The 9413-nt window shown below is 42.9% G+C and overlaps 1 protein-coding gene across 1 annotated transcript in view; it reads right to left on the minus strand.

The window, feature by feature from the left end:
- The window catches only part of LOC108791718 (annexin A1-like), a 38917-nt gene extending 31169 nt beyond the window's left edge, over window positions 1-7748 (minus strand). The window contains exon 1 of the mRNA XM_018562279.1: window positions 7668-7748. The gene's annotated coding sequence lies outside the window, so the exon portion shown is untranslated. The remainder of the gene's footprint in view (window positions 1-7667) is intronic.
- Between the last annotated feature and the right edge of the window lie 1665 nt (window positions 7749-9413).

Here is a 9413-nt window from a genome sequence, read left to right on the forward strand (position 1 = left end):
CTTTCAACCAAGTGGTAATCAGCTATCCTGTACCTTTATGGCTATATAAATACACAAGGTATGAAATCAGATAACAGTTACTGAGGTTCATAAATACGTGACAACCAATAATACTTTTACCAAGATGGGATCAGTTTGTAGATGGTGAGTTACACAAACCAACCAAGAAACAAACCCATTACCGATTCCTGGCTTCATAATTTCCAATGATGCATCACTAAAAATGGTAAATCATCCCGTCCTGTACAAGTACTCTCACAGAAGCTGTAAATTGGTTATGCCAGGGACAGTATATTAATACCTACTCATGAGGTATGTACAAAATACTGAGATCCATAACTGAATCCTGAACCAAAGACGCTTTCACTAAGGCAGTTGTTTGGTTATTTCGGAGAGCGTATAATAATACCAGCACACAAGGTATACACAAATACAGAGATTCACAGCTACTTCATGAACCATGATGGTTTCACTAAATCAAATATTTGGTTATTCAGAGACAGTATAGCAATACCAATATATAAGGTATGCGCATACACTGAGATTCATAACCATCTCATGAACCAATAAGGTTTACACAAAAGCAGTGAGTTGGCTCTCTTTGAGGCAGCATAGTAATACCAAGTCATTAGGTATGCCCAACACTGAGATTTATAACTACCTCATGAGCCAAAGAAGCTACCACTTAAAATAAATCGGTTTGTCTCAGAGACAGTATAGCAATACCAACACATAAGGTATGCAATACTGCGAGTCTCAACTATCTCCTGAACCAATATCCTTTTACTAAAGCAGTAATTGGTTCATTTCAGACACAGAAAGGTAATACCAACATAAGGTATACACATACCGAGGGTCCTAACCATCTCCTGAACCAATATTCTTTCACTAAAGCAAATAAATTGGTCCTCAGCGACAGTACGGTAATAGCAATTAACAAGGTATGCGCAACCACTGTGATTCACAACTACCCCATGTACCCATGATGCTCTCACTAACAGCAGTAAATGGGTCATCATAGACGACAGCATAATAACACTGACACATAAAGGAATGCCCAACTGCGATTCATTAACCATTTAATGAACCAATGGTGCTTTCAGTAATGCACTAAAGTGTTTATTCCAGCGGCAGTATAGTGATATCAACACATAAGGCATGCACATACCGAGAGTCTCAACTATCTCCTGAACCATATTATTTTACGAAAGCAGTAATTGGTTCATTTCAGGGACAGTATGGTAATACCAAACATAAGGGATGCACATACTGAGGGTCCTGACTGTCTCCTGAACCAAAATAATTTTACTAAAGCAAATAAATTGGTTATCTCAGCGACCATATAGTAATACCAATAAACAAGGTATGCGCAACCACTGAGATTCATAACTACCTCATGTACCTGTGATGCTTTCACTAAAAGCAGTAAATGGGTCATCATAGAGACCGCATAGTAGCACCAAACATAAGGTATGCCCAACTGAGATTAATTAACCACTTCATGAACAAATGGTGCTTGTACGAAAGCAATAAAGTGTTTACTCCAGCAACAGTATAGTGATACCAACATATAAGGTATGCGCAAACACTAAGTTCCATAACTACCTCATGAACCAAAAGATGCTTTCACTAAAGCAATAAATTGGTTGTTTTGAAAACGATACAATAATACCAATGCATAAAAAGGTATGCACAATACTGACGCTCATAACCATAAAAAAAACCCCTGTTATGTCTTTCCTTAAAGAGGTAAATGGGGGGGGGGGCGTGGCTACCAGGGGATGTGAGAAGACGTGTCTTCCCGGAGCTCCGTCTAAGACCGCTAAATAACAGAGATTAGCAGCCCTTTCTCAATTCCAACATGCGGGAGAAGAAGACTAAGAAGTCTGCTAAAACCCCCTCTGCCTCTTTCCGGAAATCTCAATCATCTCAATCTTTGCCCGCTCGGATCAGACGAGAGGCGAGACTCGTGGCAAGATGGCGACGGACGCAAACAAGGCCGCCAGGACGCAGTTCCCTTCCTCACCGGATTTACATCAGGGGGACACTCCATCTGGCTCCCCGTCGCCCGGCTCAGTGGGCACAACATCGGCAGTGGAGGTAGGTGGCACCCTGACACCACCCGGGGCACCCCACGCGACCATACAGGGCCCAGAAGGAGAGGAGGGCGACTGGCCAGTACATGAGGCCGTCCTGCAATGGTCTGCGCAGACCGCATTACAACCCGCGGATCTCAACCAACCCCTGAGCCATCCATTGTCCCCAATGCCTCAAACGGAAGGTGGGGAAGATGCAGCAGGCCATCCGAGTCCCGGGGGGGGAGACCACACGCGTGGATCAGGGGATAGGCCCCTGGCTTCTATGCCTAGGCCGCAACGCACACCTCAAACCAGGGATTTGAGTGTGGGGCGAGCCCCCCCACGGAACACACCGCGCTCTCAGATAACGCTGCACGATCGGGCAAGTAGAGTTGACACCCCTGTGTATCCATCCCAGAAACGCAAACCAGGACAATCCTCTGCCTTGGTGTCCTCATCAGACCCAGAGGATGATGACTACTCCTCATGGCGTGAATGCATGAAGCATATACCAACTAAAAGAGACTTTAGGTTACTGGTTCAAGAGGTTAGAGATACCTGTAAATCTGAGATACAGGTGCTCCATAATGACTTTAAGCAATTAACCCATAGAGTGGAGGACATTGAGGAGACAGTACAACACAATAAGCTAGATCTATATCAACTCCAATCTCAGTATATCTCACAAGCTAACACCATTCGTGAACTGCAGAGACATGTCGAAGATCTTGATAATAGGGGTAGACGCAATAACATCCGCCTCAAAGGTTTACCAGAAGCCACCGGACCTGAAGACCTACAAGATGTCCTCCAAACACTCTTTAATAACATTCTGGGTACCCCTTCTACTAACAAGATTACTATAGATCGGGCACACAGAGCCCTTCGCCCTAGAGGAACCTCGACTAATCCACGGGATGTTATCTGCAGGCTTCACTATTTCAAAGTGAAGGAAGAGATTTTACAAAAGGCCCGTAACATGCGATCCCTGGAGTTCGATGGAGCCCCCATACAACTTTACCCTGACCTATCTTGGGTCACGCTGCAACAGAGAAGATGCTTACAACCGTTGTTGACCCTCCTGAGAGACAATGACATACCATATCGTTGGGGCTTCCCCTTTAGCCTTACGGCTCGTAGGGATGGCAAAAGTGCTACCCTTAGGGTCCCGGAAGACTTGCCATCATTCTGCTCAGACCTCCGCATTGGATGCCCTACACTCACTGGGTGGGACCCGCTGCCTAAACCTGGTCCTGAACCGACAGCATGGCAGAAAGTCACACCTGGAAAGAAAGCTGTGAGGATGGATGCCCCATTTGAGACCCCCTTACACAAGACTAAGGGAACGCCGGGGTCTACCCCAAGACGACAACGCTAATGATATATCATATATTGTGATATGTTCGATATATGCTCCTGCAGATAAGTCAACAGATTGGTTTGACTTCATTCTAGAAAACTTCCTGAAGCATTATTCTTAAAAAAAAAAAAGAAAAGAAAAGAAAGGAGGTTCTGAGACCGCCAGATGTTCTTTGATTCTTTTATATAGGCTCTGGCTGTCTCACTGTCCTAGGGCTGCTAACTCACTGTATGCACATTACATTTCTATAGCGGTACAACATGACGGATCTCGAAGTCTGTTTTTGGACCCGTCAGCGTATTAACCCCCCCATCCAGTTCTTCCCTTTGGGAGAGCTTATTATCGTGGGTAGTTCTTACGGGAAACCTTTCTCCAAAGACTGAGGAGAATATTGGCACTATTTTCCGAGTTGAGTGTGGAGAACTATATTACCCTAATTTACATCGTTTGCCATTTAATATGTTGGTTTACTTAATGGTTGAATTTGTACTTGCAGAGTGTTTAATTGGTTATCACTGCATGTTTCTAACTGTTTTTGTCTTTATAGTCCAGTCTCAGTCCATGGCCCCTAGGGGGATGAAAGACAGAATCGCACTCCTGACTCGAGATTCCCACGGCCAGATGGAAGATCCCGAACCATATTACTGGTATACTTTCTATTTACATGATACAGGGGTGAACAGAGTGGTCACATTTAAAGTGGTACATCAGTCCCCAGCCCTCTTACTTTATAAATGGCGTCACTGAATTCATATAAATTCCTTTCTTTGAATGCCAAGGGGCTTAACTCGCAAACCAAGAGAAATTTATTGTATAAAGAATTAAAAGTAGCTAAAGCGGACATAGTGTTCCTACAGGAGACGCACTTTAACCCGCTCAACACTTTTAAGTTCCTATTCTCCCAATACTCTAGGGCTTATGCGGCGTCTTCACCGGACAAGAGGGCGGGGGTGGTCATTCTCCTGAGGGACTCTTGTTCACTCAAGCCGAGCCATATCCTTCTGGATAAACAAGGTAGATATGTGATACTGAATGGAACTTGGAATGGAATCCCCGCCACTATTTGTAATGTGTATGCGCCCAATAGTAATCAAATCTCCTTTCTTCAGCGAACTCTCGCTAAACTTAAAAAATGGGACTACACTTACCTGGTGGTAGGGGGGGACTTCAACTTACCATACTCAGTGGCATTTGATCACCTTGGTCAACCTGGCAAAGCTCCACCTAAAAATACCACTGCTCAATCTAAGCACTTTCGTCGAGTACTGAGACAATACTCTCTTATGTACTCTTGGCGAGTGTCACATCCCTCGGAGAAGCGCTACTCCTTTTTCTCTCCGGTACACGCAACGCATACATGGAAAAAAAAAGAGGTAAATGGGATAGTTTGCAGACAGTAAAGTCATACAAATGCTTACAGGTGCTTGTCTACCAATATACGCATCAAGCTGTGCAAGAGATGTAGACCAGAGAAAAGCCATTTATTGCTGTCAGCATATGGCAAGGGAGGCTGCATGCCCCTTCACTTAGCCACTAAATGCTTATACACATATAGCTTCTATCCAGGCGAGATAAAGCTGTAGTAATTCAGCTAAAGAGGCCCTCATCATGGACTTCGAAGGTGCTGTACACTCTGAAGGTGCCCATAAACCTGCCGATTATCGTACGATAATCGAGGGAAATCCCGCTAGCGTAGGATAATCGGCAGGTGTATGTAAGGCGTGCAACTGTTTCTACTGTACGGTCGCATGTCTTTTGTCTCCCGTGCAGGCTTGAAAACCCGCCGAGAATAGTGCGATTGTCGGCGGGTTAGTGCCGTTCTCGGTAGACAAATGCCGAACGGGCCGGTGTGCGCAAGCGCACACTGCCCGTGCGGCATTGGAGTTATCGGAAGCCTGCCCCTCAGCGGGACGGGCTTTCAATGATCGCAAGTACGATCTGCCTGTCCAAGATGGGCAGAACGTACGAGCTTTTAATTAGCTTACAACCATCGCAAGACAAAAGTCTTGCGATGGTTGTAAAGTGTATGGCCAGCTTGAGATGTACACGAAACCCAAAGGTTGCAGCCAGAGCAATCAGTAAAAGGCTGCACACCTGTGAGGAAGACACACCCAGGCCGATTTAATTAATGGATCGGCTCAGCCTGTGAGCAGTTGTAGACAGGAAGAAAATAATCCTCACCATGAAAAGATAGATGCTTGCTCTTATACAGAGAGACAGACTTAACCATATATAGAGAGTTAAGTCTCATAAAAGCTCTAGAGGTTGTTCATATCTGCCATAGGGAACAAGCCTTGAAGATAAAGTAACCTCATCCAGCATCTACCTTTCTCTAGAATTTGCATCTTTATGCTTCCATACTCTAAAGGTGCCCATACACTTTACAACCATCGCAAGACCTTAGTCTTGCGATGGTTGTAAAGTAATTAAAAAACTTACAATCTGCCCATCTTGGACAGGCAGATCGTACTTGCGATCATCGCAAGCCCGCCCCCCGAGGAGCGCACTTCCGATGACTGCAACGCTGAACGGGCAGTGTGCGCGTGCGCACACAGGCCCGTTCGGCATTTGTCTCCCGAGCATCATTCAAACCAGCCGAAAATCGTAAGATTTTCGGCTGGTTTTCTAGCATGCTCCTTAGACAAAAGACGTGCGACTGCACAGTAGAAACGGTTGCACGTCTTCATTCACACTGCACGATTCTCGTACGATCGCGGGATTTCCCGCGATTCTCGTACGAGAATCATGCAGTGTATGGGCATCTTAACAGGCAAGTAAAGGAAGTGAAGTCACAGTCACTTAATTCGGACTGAAGGAACATTCCCCAGCCCCCGCTCAGGAGAGAGCAATCATAGCCCTCCAGCTTGAAAGCTCACACCCAGCCCAGCCAGGTGGTAAATCATAGTTGCTAGCAGCAACAAAAAACTTTTAGCCCTGGCAATGTTTGAAGTGTCTAGAGAGGCTAGGTTTTTAAAAACCATTTTGATATATTAAGGAATGGGACGATTTGGTACCCTCATGCTGCAAGATTCCTATAATTTATGTCATACCAAAAACCAATATAAATGTTGAAACACTGCCTGGCAGATCCATTGTTACTAGCATTGATTCAGTTTTAGCTAGAATAGGAGAAGATATTGATTACATCCTGCAGCCGATAGTGACACAGAGAGGCATATCTGCGAGATATGCCCTGTGTGTGTTGTAAAGTAGTCACCACTCCAAGCTCACTGCCGCAATGGACTACAATCTCACGTTTAGTATACTAATTTATACTAAATGTTTAGTCCATCACTGGGAGTAAACATGGAGTGGTGGCTACTTTACAACACACACAGGGACCATGAGGAACAAAAAGTAGCCACCCTCCAGAAGGAAGGACAGTGTCAGCACCAATTCAGAGATTATTTGAGGTCCTACAGCTGAGTGATACACAAATAAGATACATTTTAGTTAATAGTTAGGTACTTGAAAGCATTTTTAAGATTTAACTCCTGAGTTTAGTGTCACTAAGTAATGTGCTAGGTGGCAGTCTTTCAGGCATATTGCTATTTAAAATAAAAATAAAAATGTCTTTTATTTCAAGTTCTGTTTTAGTGTAGTGGTTTCTAAGCCAGCAATACAGACAAACCTTTTGCAAAAAGCTTTCTTCTAATAGCATTTCTGTCCTGTGAAATATCCTTGGTTAACCATATAATAGCAAGCAGACTATAGAGAAAAGATTGTTATTTTTTGGAATGTTGTCCAACTCCTAAAACCCTTTTTTCTAAATAGTTTCCCAAGTTCAGTAGATGGGCGCGTTATGTCTGCATGACTCACTTTAAGACTTGTATTTCCAGTATCCTTCAATTGCAGGAAACCACAGGGGAAAAAAAAAAAGTTCTGCCAGTTTTATAAATGATTATTATTATACAGGATTTATATAGTGCCAATAATTTGCTCAGCGCTTTACAAAATAGTTGAGACAGTACAGTTACAATACAATTTACAGTACAATACAGTAAATAAATGGTCTTAATAGTTTTATACATCTTATATACTTTAATGTTATGTGTATAACATTTAAAGTTTAGGAAATAGTACATCACCAATAGATTTTAATGCCAGGTATACATTTTGTTTAGAAGGTAAAGCAAAACTTCAAAGCACTGATGAAATGTTGCAAATAAAGATGCTGCAGCGTAAGAACAGAAGAAGTAGAAGTAAATTGTAATTCTATTGTTACTTACTGGATACGAGGGCTGGCTGCAGATCTCTGTCAAGAAGTGCTAAGCAAAAGAATGCAGCCCTTGGCTTGTGATTCTAGAAGGACGGACAAAAAAAAAGCCACTCCTAGCAACACAAGGATATTTTCTCCAGCTCTGATTGGCTGTTAGTTTGTGAAGACGACATCTACAACTCCCAGAGAAGTACATGCCAGGTCTCACTCAGCATTTTACACTCACTCAGCTTTTTAAGTCTATTACTAAGTTGCTAACCTACATTTTAATGTGTATACCTTGTATTAGATTTATTGTACACTTTTCCTTACTGAGACCTGTAAAACCATGGAAGGTACAATGATACGTCTTTATAGGCCTTGTTCACATTACATGCATTGGGCTGCATTTGTTAAAGTGACACTAAACTCTGGCGTTAAACCTTAAAAATACATTCAAGTACCCCAACTATTTACAAAAATGTATCTTAATTTGTGTATCACTCAGCTGTGGATTATCAAATCATCTCTGAACTCAAACAGACACTCTCCTTCCTTCTGGAGGGTGGCTACTTTTGTTCCCTATGGTCCCTGTGTTTGTTGTAAAGTAGTCACCGCTCCAACCTCACTCCCGTGATGGAATACAATCTCATGTTTAGTTTACTGATTTATATTGAGATTGTAGTACATCACGGGAGCAAGGTTGGAGCGGTGGCTACTTTACAACACACACAGGAACCATAGGGAACAAAAGTAGCCACCCTCCAGAAGGAAGGACAGTTTTAGCACCAATTCAGAGATTATTTGGGGATCTAGAGCTGAGTGATACACAAATAAGATACATTTTTGTTAATAGTAAAGGTACTTGAATGCATTTTTAAGATTTAACGCCTGAGTTTAGTGTCACTTTAAGAATTGTCCCAATGCAAAAACAAAAAGCCTTGTTTTATATTGGGACAGTTTACACATATACACTGTTTTGGTGTGCTTCAAAAAAATAAAGACGCAGGCAGCATTTTATTACATTATAATGTGTTACGATGTACATTAAGAAAAAAAAGGTTATGCTACTTTTAAAGCCCACCACTACACCATAATGATGTACAAAACCAGTTACAGCACAAGCAAAAACTCACTGCAATGCACGGCAACACATGTGCTGATGCCCTGTTGTGAACCTACCCTAAAGTGATTGTAATAGTGATTCAGTTGATTCTGCGGTTCATCCGAAAGAACACATATATACCCACTTTTTTTTGTATATTCGGGCATATATTAATTAGTTAACCCCATCTTGGATACACCAAATTGGTGGCACCCATACATGCGTATGACATTATGTAATATCATGCGCACCACCTCCAAGATAGCAGGGTGCATGTGCAGAACGTGCCAGTGGCCGATATGGCCGCTGTGCAGTTTGCGGTTTAAATGTGCAATTTTGGATTTGGAGGATCGTTGACTCCGAAACAGCATAATTATTTCAATCTAAGCAAAGGAAAAACCATTGCTCCAAAATGCCCTGGATCAACTAGCAGCACAATCTCTCCCAAGGAGCTGAACAATGAGGCTCACTGCTGCCTTAATAACGCCATCTGTGGTCAGATGTAAAAGGTGCAACAGATTGGCCCAGGTGGAGATTACTCCATCCACACAGTTTAGTGTAGATGGAGGAATCTGTTGCACCTTTTACATCTGACCATAGAAAATCTGCAGATAATTGTAAGGTGCATGGCCAGCTTTACACATTGTGATACAAGAATCCCATGAGTCAGCC

This window comes from Nanorana parkeri, unplaced genomic scaffold (assembly GCF_000935625.1).
Source record: "Nanorana parkeri isolate BGI_ZX_2015 unplaced genomic scaffold, ASM93562v1 scaffold569, whole genome shotgun sequence".
Taxonomy (NCBI): Eukaryota; Metazoa; Chordata; class Amphibia; order Anura; family Dicroglossidae; genus Nanorana; species Nanorana parkeri.